This window comes from Dendrobium catenatum, unplaced genomic scaffold (genome assembly GCF_001605985.2).
Source record: "Dendrobium catenatum unplaced genomic scaffold, ASM160598v2 fragScaff_scaffold_1202, whole genome shotgun sequence".
NCBI classification, from domain to species: Eukaryota; Viridiplantae; Streptophyta; class Magnoliopsida; order Asparagales; family Orchidaceae; genus Dendrobium; species Dendrobium catenatum.
The window spans coordinates 26,321-37,070 of record NW_021319664.1 but is presented as its reverse complement, the minus strand read 5'-3'; the positions used below and the strand labels follow the sequence as shown (position 1 = coordinate 37,070).

At 31.2% G+C, this 10,750-nt stretch overlaps 1 long non-coding RNA gene across 1 annotated transcript; it reads right to left on the bottom strand.

Annotated features, from left to right (window-relative positions):
* Positions 1–873: 873 nt before the first annotated feature.
* Positions 874–9,869, bottom strand: LOC110101146. Its single transcript, XR_002303632.2, has 4 exons — positions 9,735–9,869; positions 9,424–9,605; positions 9,252–9,341; positions 874–1,109 (listed from the first exon to the last, which is right to left on the bottom strand). It is a non-coding gene; the product is annotated as an uncharacterized LOC110101146 (long non-coding RNA).
* Between the last annotated feature and the right edge of the window lie 881 nt (positions 9,870–10,750).

The following is a 10,750-nucleotide window of genomic DNA, read 5'->3' as shown; positions in this document are numbered from 1 at the left end:
ACAATTGCACATCGTTGTGTGATAACATCCGAACATGTATGAATACATCATCCTACATAGGCACCAAACAATCCCCAAGACCTACCTTTGTCCCACATGCAGGCATAAGTTGGCTATCCATACCTCCCTCTTACATAAGCCCTTCTCTGGACATTCCCGTCACTTTCCAAAATGTAAGATAAACCACCAACCCCCTAATTGTTATCATTCTGTGTTTGTCTTCATCCAGAATTATATAGAGCAGCTAATAGTCATGTAAAGCAATTGCAAACCCTAAAAAATTGCACTTTACTTTTATAAGAATATGGACCTTTTTTTACCACAAAAAACATAAATTGCATTTTCATTTAAAAATTGCAAATGCATTTCCCAATGATTTCATTTTAAGCAATAAAAATTTAAACAAGATCTAAGAATGCTGTCAGTACAATTCAACTTAGTTACAATCAAGCAGAATCCTAAAATAAATCTTAGAGAACTTTAATATCCTTTGACAATATGCTATTAATCATCTTTCCAAATGACAGATATCCAAGATCTCTAACAATGGGAAAGATATGCTTGCACGAATACAGTTCACTTTTAGAAAAAAGAAGCCATTCCTAGAATATTTTCATGAAGATGAAGCATAAGTGATATAAAGAAAGCTTGGAACATGGTGTTTAACCATAAAAAGTTTAGAATCACATGACTGCAAATGAAGAAGGAAAGAAGTTCCAGGGACAATAGAAAATAATTTTTGAGTGGATACTTATGCTGGAAAAAGCATTACAGAGGGCATTGGATGAGACAGAATGCATTAGTCATTGAGCATAAATATCCTATTAGGATTATAAGAGGTAGGAAAAGGCACAGAAAAGTACAGACGGCGCAAAAAAAAAATCACTGAAGATGCTTATTCATTAAAGCCATACATAGAACATTTTTACAAAAAATACATTGCGATAAATAAAAGTGCATCTAATTGTACAAGAATCTAGCACTATAACAACAGTATCCAATACAATAAACCAAATGACCTGGCAAAGGTAAAAGAAAACCTTATTATAACAGTAAAAAGAATACTGTCTTCTATACTGTGGGTGCTCCATAGTCAATCGAACTAGCCTCTGTTTGCAGCAATCAGGTAAAGTAAAGGTGAAATAATAGTAAATAGAATAAGTTGTGTGATCATGAAGCAACCATGATAAATGTAATGAAAGCTTAAGGTAAAGAGGATGTTGCTAAAATATTGAAGCAATAAATGAGCTTTGAAGTCATTTAATAATACTATGAGCGACTCTCTCATAGAGAAGCCACGAATAAAAACTTCTATTACCAACATAATGTAAACAATTTTGGCTTAGAAAGTGCTGAAGGTGTGTGAATGTAGCTGTAAAAATCCTCTAATTAAACAGCATAAAGTTCTTCTACCTAGTTCTGAAAATTTAAAGTGCATGATTGTCTGGACTTTTATACATATGAGCAACCCTTTGAAATGACTGGAAATAGTTCTGCTAATGATTATTTATGGGAGATAGTAACTTTTATCAAAAAAAAGAGCTCATAATCAATATCCACACTACTATTGGAAAGTCGCCTGAGATTTCACTAAAACAAATTCCTGATGTTAGATATTGAAAAAAAGTGCAAGGGCTGCTACATTGATGCCGGGTGCAGTGTTAAATAAGCAAAAAGTTCCTATATCATGGACGGATATGGGCAAAGAAGTTAGTCCATGAAAGTAAAATTAGGATATGAACTTAGAATATAGGTTCTCGTATAGGCAAATTAATGGAAATAGATATTATGATTCATAGGAAGATAAATATTCTATGCATTCATGAAACTAGATTGGTTGGAGAGAATACTATGGAGATTGATAGTTTAAAATTTAAACTATGGTATTCGGATAAGAGTCGTACTAGAAATGAAGTAGATATAATTATAGATAAAAGTTTGAAGGATAATGTTATAGAAATTAATAGAATTGAAGATATAATTATAGATTTAAAGAATATTGTTGATGCTAACATTATTAATATTATAAGTATTTATGCTCCTCAAATAAGTTTAAATATATGTTCAAAGTTAAAATTTTGAAAATGACTTAGAAGAATTGATATGAATGATACCTATTAAAGAAAGAGTTTTTATTAGAATATATTTAAATAGACATATTGGTATAAAAATAGTAGAAGATTTTAAAAGCATTCATGATATTTATGAGTTTTGAGTAACTAATGAAGGTGGCAGACAATATTAAATTTTGTTCTAGCTTATAATTTTATAATTGCTAATATCTTATTTAAGAAAAGAGAGAAACATCTCATCAATTATAAATATGGATATAGTAAAACTCAAATTGATTATTTTCTTATAAGAAAAATAGATTATTTAAATGGTAAAGTTATTCCCAGTGATCACTTATTGGTTTTGGGCTTTAAGATGAAGAGATGAAATATGAAAAATAAAATTAAATGTCGCCATAGAATTAGATGGGGGCATTTAAAAAACACTTTCAAAAATATTTTTGAAAGCAAGATAACATAATAAAATTTTGACTACGCATAAGAAAATTAATCCTATTTGAAAAAAATAACTAGTTATATTAAGAATGTTTCAAAAGATATATTTAGAGTATCAAATGGAAAAGCCCCTAATAGTAAAAATAGATAGTGATATAATCAAAATAAGTAAGAAAAGATTAAAAAAAATAAGAAGCTTTATTAAAAAAATTGGTTTGGGTGTAAAATTTTAAAAAATTGAGAAAGATATAAAGGGGCTCATAAGAAATCTAAGAAAGTAATATGCGACGCAAAAAATTTAGCTTTTAGTAATTGATAAAATATATTAAATATTAAAGAGGATGAAAGATGTTTGTATAAGTTAGCCAAACAAAAAAATAGAAGAATCTAGTTCAAATAAAGTGCATTAAGGATGAATATCAAAAAGTATTTTCTTAGAAGATGATATTCAACATAGGTGGATGAGCTATTTCAATAAGCTTTTTAATGAAGATTATGAGAAAATGATGACTTTAGATAACTTAGCATCCTAAATAAAAATAAACCTAGTTATTTTTAACGTCATATTAGTAAAATCAAAGTTATAGAGATATAAAGAAAATGAAGTGTGGAGAAGAAGCATGGCCTGATGATATTATAATAGAGAGATGAAAATACTAAAGAGATCAAGAATTTCTTGGCTTACTAAACTTTTTAATGTTATTTTGATAATAAAAATATCATATGAGTGAAGAATGAGTATGTTGATTCCTATTTTAAAATAAAAATGATGCATAACAATGTGTGAATTATAGAGGAATTAAGTTAATGTGTCATACATTAAAATTATGGGAGAGAGTAACTGAGCATAGGTTACTATGTGATACTAATGTTTCTGAAAAAAAAGTTTGGATTCATACCGGGTAGGTCTACAATATGGAAGCTATACATTTGTTAAGAGGTTTGATGAAGAAATATAGAAAGAGTAAAGAGGATCAATACATGATATTTATTGATTTAAAGAAAACATATGATAAAGTTTCAGGAGAAGTGCTATATAGAAAAGAAAGGAATTAATAATACTTATATTCAAGTTATTAAAAATATGTATATACAAATTGTTACTAGCAGTCAAACAAAAGGTGGTTTGACCAAGTATTCTCCTATCTCATATGGATTAATTCAAGAATCAGCTTTAAGCCATATCTTTTGCTTTAGTCAGAGATATTCTTACTAGACATTTGCAAGAAGATGTACGTTGGTGCATGCTTTTTGTTGATGATCTTCTTGTTTATAAGACAACAGATATTGTTCAAGGAAAACTTGAATTATGGAGTTCAATCTCAAAGTTTAAATATTTTCATTTGAGTATATCTAAAATCGAATACATTGAGTGTAATTTTAATAGTAATAGATACAGTAGGGGGATTGTAAGTTGGACGATCAAATCATTAAAAAGAGTACATTTTAGATATCTTAGGTCTATTGTTCAAAGTGATGGTGAAATAGAAAGGATATTATTAGTATAATTCAAGTTGGATGGTTCAAGGAGGAATGCATCAAGTCTATTGTGTGATAGAAAAATATCCCTCAAACTTAAGGCAAAAAGAAAGCAGTGAGACCATCAATGCTTTATGGCACAAAATATTATCCATTAAAAGAGAAGCGTAAAATTAAGTTAAGCATTACAGAGATAAGGATGCTCAAGTGGATGAGTGGTTTTACTGTTACAGACAAAATGTGAAATAAGTAGCTCCAGTGGCAGATAAGATTAGAGAGAGTCGTCATAGATGGTTTGGTCACACAAAATGTCAGTCTTCTGATGTAGTAGATACAGCCTATATTAAGACAGTTAGAGATAGACCTAAGAAGATTTGTTTAGAAAGTATTAAAAATGATCCTTTTTTATCAAATGTAAATGAGAATTTGACTCTTACTAGGACATAATTGAGAAAAATGAATCATGCAGCTGACCCTATGCAGTAGGATAAAGGCTTGATGATGTTTTTGTCACTCAAATAAAATTGTAACCGTATATTGTAAAATGAAAACCAATACCCTTCCCTTAAAAATAATCTATTATTATTTCATATATTATTCAATTTGAATAATTCTAAAAAATTTACTTATTTTACTAATATAATTCCTATGAGTTCACCTTAAAGATAGTCAAAAATATTTTTCAATTATAATTCCATGAAGAGCAAAATCTCAGCATTAGCTAATTTTTTAAAATAAACAATATCTATGCCGCCAACTTTTTTTAAAAAAGGGGAGCATCATGGATCACATGGTGTTGAATCCCTTCTCAAAACTTGAATTATAACTCAACTAAGATTGGCATGTCCCTCTACAGTATAACTAAATGATAGCTTGAGAGTTTACATGAAAAAAAATTAAAATAGTATTTCAATTTTATTTTCATTTTGTTAGTGGCTCCTAAAATTAATCAAATAACTTAAATGAATGAATGATTGATCACAAACAAAATCATATTATTTTAAGAAAACTGTAGTAAAACATTTATTAATTCTATGTATATTTTAGCATTAATCATTTCTTATATGACCTTTCAACTATCTAAACTACGATGACAAAAAATTTCGTCATCTCTAAAACAAAACTATTATTATATAAACTACTTATTTTATCTTTTTTCTATCATCATTTGGTATTGCACTTTTTCTAGTTGTTCTACAACATTTTTAAAATGTATTATATGATATTCAAATATTTTCGTAACTGACACATCACAAGAAATTTCAATTGACCAATACAAATCTTGATGCACAGTTTATTTTGGAAACATTCGGAATTAAATTTAAAATCTTTCGAACTCTGATTTAAGCAAACTTATAATTAAACTTAGCATCTTGACAAGAAAAACTCAATGACAACAAAAGTAATTCAATTTGAGCTCAAATGAGCCCACATCAAGCACATAACATAAAGTTGAAAATTTTGGGACATTGATTGAAGGATCAAAAGATCTTCAAATTTGCATGCGTATAACCAAATCAAATGGCTTAATGAGACGAACCTAACAAATACAAATCGCTCAATTTTGATGCCATTAATGCACTTAAATGATGAATGAATAGTTTATGATCAAAGGATTCAATATGAACTGTCCAAAATACTATAAAGAGACCCCCATTCTCCGCAAGAAGGGGATCTGAACTTGAGTTTGGAGGGAGAATGGAGATCTAAATAACTCTAAAACTCTACCTAAAGATAAAGATTGACAATCACCTCCAACTAACTCCATTGTCTAATTGTAGTCATCTGACCAACATCATCATCTAGCTGCCTTCACCCAACCACTGTCATCCAACCATCATTATATGATCACAGTTGCCCAATTGTTACAATCCATTCACCTTTGTTCGACGACCATCATAAGAATGTTGTCAAGCAGCCTTTATTGCCCAATTTTCATCACTTGGCCACCGTCATCCAATCATCGTCCAACTAACAACATCTAAATGCTGCATCTCGAGCATTCTCCCGCACATTTGCAAAAAGAAAAACTCATATTAGGCTCCCGTCTTCTCCAAAAGAAGAAGGAAAGGGGGGAGCGTGTATTCTTATAACCTATTTACTTAGTTGATAATTACATCGGCGCCAAGCCCAGTCAATTTTTTTCATTATGAATGACCTGCAATGCTTTATGGTGCAAAATGTTGGCCATTAAAAGAGAAACATAATATTAAGTTAAGTGTTGAGAGATGAGGATGCTTAGGTGGATGAGTGGCTTTACTCTTAGAGATAAGATACAAAATGAGCATATACATGAAAAAGTTGGAGTAGCTCCAGTGGAAGATAAGATTAGAGAGAGTCGCCTTAGATGGTTTGGTCACATAAAATGGCAGGCTTCCAATGGCACGGTGGAAAGTAGATGTATTATATTTAACTTATGTTAAGAAAGGTAGAGGTAGACCTAAAAAGACTTATTTAAAAAAAATATTAGAAATGACATTTCTTTATTAAATTTAAATGAGAATTTAACTCTTAACATGACACAAAAAAGAAAAAGGATTCATGTAGCCAAGCCCACATAGTGGGATAAAGGCTTGATGTTGTTGTTATTGTTGTATGGATTTTCCATGTAAAAAATCCGGTATCTAGTATATTTTTTTTTATTATCTGTTAATTTGACTTTTAATAGGACACAATGGAGAAAAAGGATTCATGTAGCCGACCCCACGTAGTGGGATAAAGGCTTGATGTTGTTGTTGTTGTTGTACCAACTGTTGTTCATTTAATCTTGATATAATTAATGATTATCAAACCTAGAGTGGTTAGTTTATCCTAAAATAAGTCAAGAAATTGATTGGGGAGAAGAAAATGCAGACTTTGAAAATTTCATGCAGCCGACCCCACATAGTGGTATAAAGGCTTAATATTGTTGTTGTTGTTGTTGTATGAATTTTTCATGTAAAAAATCTAGTACCTACTATATTTTTTTATTATGTATGTATGTACCAAATTGTTGCTCATTTAATCTAGATATGATTAATGATTATCAATCCTATAATGATTAGTTTATCCAAATTAAGTCAAGAAATTGATTGGGGAAAAGAAAATGCAAACTTCAAAAATTTCTTTAGGAGCACCGCGACACTTGGATAGATAGCGCCAAACATCTATTTAAATAAATTAGGAAAATTTTGGAGCATTCAGTCCAACACAGCGATGCTAGGGAGGTGAGTGCCGCAAAGCCAGACCAAAATGAGTTTTTTTATATAAAAAATATCTTAATCCATCTCTACCATCACCATAACCCCAGCTACCTTGCCAGAGAACAAAGTAGGGGAGTAAAGATGAGAGAGAAAGAAAGAGAGAGTTTGGAGGGCAGAGCCCTTTATTCGTCCGTCGAGCCAATTAGAGATTTTGTCGAGCTCAAGATAAACTTCTAAACTCTATCTCTTAGTTCAAAGCCAGCGATTTTATAAACAGATAGGAATAAAGTGTATTTTCTCAAAATTTACAACATTTTTACCATGAAACTTATCGTATGTTGGTGTATGTTCCATACTGAATGTTTTGAACATAAGAAATCAAATTTTTACTAATTTATTTTTCCTATGCAAATTTATAGGTATATGAAATGAATGAAGTATTTATGGCAATTGTGTTAGTTATATAAAAGTCTTAAAATGTTAATTTGAATATCCTTCTAAAGTTATAATTAGAATGGAAAAACTTCAATGAGTATATTTTTATACAAGCTATGTGGCTCACTACCGATAATTATAATAATTCATGCATTGTTAGGATAATGCACTAAAATAAAATTTGTTTACAATTGCAATTAAATGTGCATAATTCATAGCAAGACATGGAAGAAGTTTTGAGTTTTGAAATATGAAAAGTGCACTCCCTAAAATGATACAAGGGTCGTATATGTGTTTTGTTCTGCCCCATCTACCTTGTGTAGATGTGAGAGGGATTCGAATCACAGTTGTTGAAAGCAGGTGTAGGAGTTTATTCTTCTATGTGCTAATTCTAACTCTGCTTGTTATATCCCAGTGTTGAAGGTTAAAAGGAGATTAAGTAAAAATGGAGTTATAAGTAGGCATCAAAACATGTGTATAATATTCATGCATCATATTTTCTGATAACTAAATAAATCAAATATAAATGATGTTATTATCTAGTTCCAATTACTTTTGAATCCTTATATGAATTTTGATAAAATGAGAAAATAAAAGGCAAGTAATACTCTAATAACAAGTGCTTTGTGACATCTCTAGTAATTATATGAAAGTAAATTGTAAAAGTGTAAGTAGTAACTTTAAAAATAAGTATACTCTGATAACTCTAAAAAATTATGTTATGTCAGTACTTTATTTAGTTTTTTTATTAATTTTGAGTATTTAATTAAATTATTATTTAACATTTTAATTAGATATTGATATTTGTGATGGGTTGGTGCTACAAGTCTACTAAGCTGCTTGAGCTCACTTTATGAGTTTTTTTATATTTCAAGAAAAGGAAAGAGGCAAAGAGCACAGCAGTGTAGAAAGAGTAAGGCAGAGCCAAGATATTCATGATCATAATAATTAAGATATTCTTGTGAAATCAAGTATAATTCTTTTGATGTATAGAACAGATGTGGAATGGATTATTGTATATGTGTTTTTGGGAATGAAATCAAATTGTTGCTTCGATTCATGTTCTTATTATTTGGATTTTATAGAAGCTTTGATTTGTTTTGGTTTGTGGTGGAGTTAAATTATAGGATTAAGTTATCAATTCTTCCATTAGATCCTAGGGCGTCATAATTTGTATGTTGGATTTCATAAAAGCTAGCATGTAAAAATCCTCTCCCTATCAAGGCAAATCTTCTAGCACGTAGCAATCATTATATATAACAATTTAAGAAAATGGTAACTAATTTTATTGATTTAAAACTAAAATAAAATAAGTATAAAGTTCAAAACTTTTTTGTTGTAAAAGTAAAATGTAAATTTCAGTTATGCGCGCTTAGGATAGTACATTTTTGCTAATGTCACATTCAGAACCTTAATGGCCATAATTTAACTTCCTTTTTACGCCCCCGTATCTCTGGGTCAATTCCAATCGTATACTCTTAGCTTTCAGAATGGAATTCGCAACCACTTTTGTAGCTTCCCTCTACCATTTCTACATTAATCAAGATTCAACAGGAAGAATCTAGGATTCAGCAATTTCAATTCATGATGATAACCCAACACAACGATAAAAAAGACAATAAAATTATTCTGACAATTCAAAATGTACCTGTTCAGGGGACTCTTCATCCATGGAGTTCTTTAATTACTACTCAAGGGCTTTCTGATCCCTTAAATACCTGACTAATTTACCAATAAGCTGAAACCAAAGTAAACAGACCAATATCAGGAGATTTTCTAGTAAAGGAAATCAACATAATTTTAATATATTCCTGCTATACCATGAAGTCTTCGGTCTGGTTGAAGCTCTTTAGAAAAGCTACAAGAACATCCACCGACCTTTTGAAGGATCACACAAAGAATCACCAAATTTCCTGTCGTAGGAGTTCAGAAATTCTTTCCAATTTCCTCGACAGCCATTCAATTCCTGCTTGTGGATCAATCTCACAACTTCTACAAGAACCTGACACATTTAAAGCATCGTTAGCTTCCGTTTCATCAAAGACACCTCGACGAAGCATTCATATTTACACTCCGAACTCAGTTAAGAGGACGCGAAAGAGAGCGAGGAAGGGAGGGAGGGAGGGAGAACCTCTTTGCCTGCACCGGATAATATGCTGCCGATGGTGCCGGCGACGAGCTCCATTCGAGATGGATGCGGTGCATGCAAGAACGGGGCAAATTATTGGGTCAGGTGAGGTGACGGAGGCGGAAAAATAAGTTTGGACATCCAATAAAGAATTGCCGCATCACTTTGAGCTTCTTTTGACTTGCGCTTTACCTGTTCTTTAACTGTACTTTACTTGTGCTTTTTGACTAACGTTTTAGTTGCGCTTTAGTTGCGCTTTACCTGTGCTTAATTTAAAATAATATTTTATTAATATCCGGGCCTATCTCTAGGTCCGATCACCTGATCCAATAATTTGCCCAAGAACGGACGTAGGGTTTAGTCAAATATTTCAGGATCTTTGAATGGCTACATGACCTCTTTTAGATGGGGTTTTCTTACTATTTTTTAAAATAATTTATTAGTATTAAAATTTTAATTTTTTAACTAAAAAATTATTTTAAGAAGCAACGAGAAAGCCGTTCCAAATGAAGCCTAAGAGTTGGGTAGAGAGTAAAGCTCGGACGCATCTTTACATCCAGAATCTAATAGCAAGATTCCACGTTGCGATCCGACGACCCGACGAACCCACTCGATTTATTTAGCATGTGCTTTTTCATTTACCTTTTACCGCATGATTTCCCTGAACTGAATCATTTTCCCCGCAAAATTTTGAAAAAGGCCGCTCTTTTTTGTTCTATTTTATGAGAAATTGGTGTTTTTTCTACATTAGGGTTTAGGATCATTTCTTAGAAGAGCGATGTGAAGAGAAGCAAGGAAGACGAATTGAAAATAGAAATCTCTTTCGATGACTTTGAATAGTTCGAGGAGATGGAATGTCACAACTCGGCCCGGATGCTCGATCTAACGAGACAGGTACGAAAAGTCGGACGATACTACATTTCCATCAATATAATAATAACTCATCATCAAAAACTTTTTTATAAACTGAAGAGCCACTATACACAAAAAATTTAATTTACCTGTTATCATTTGCACGG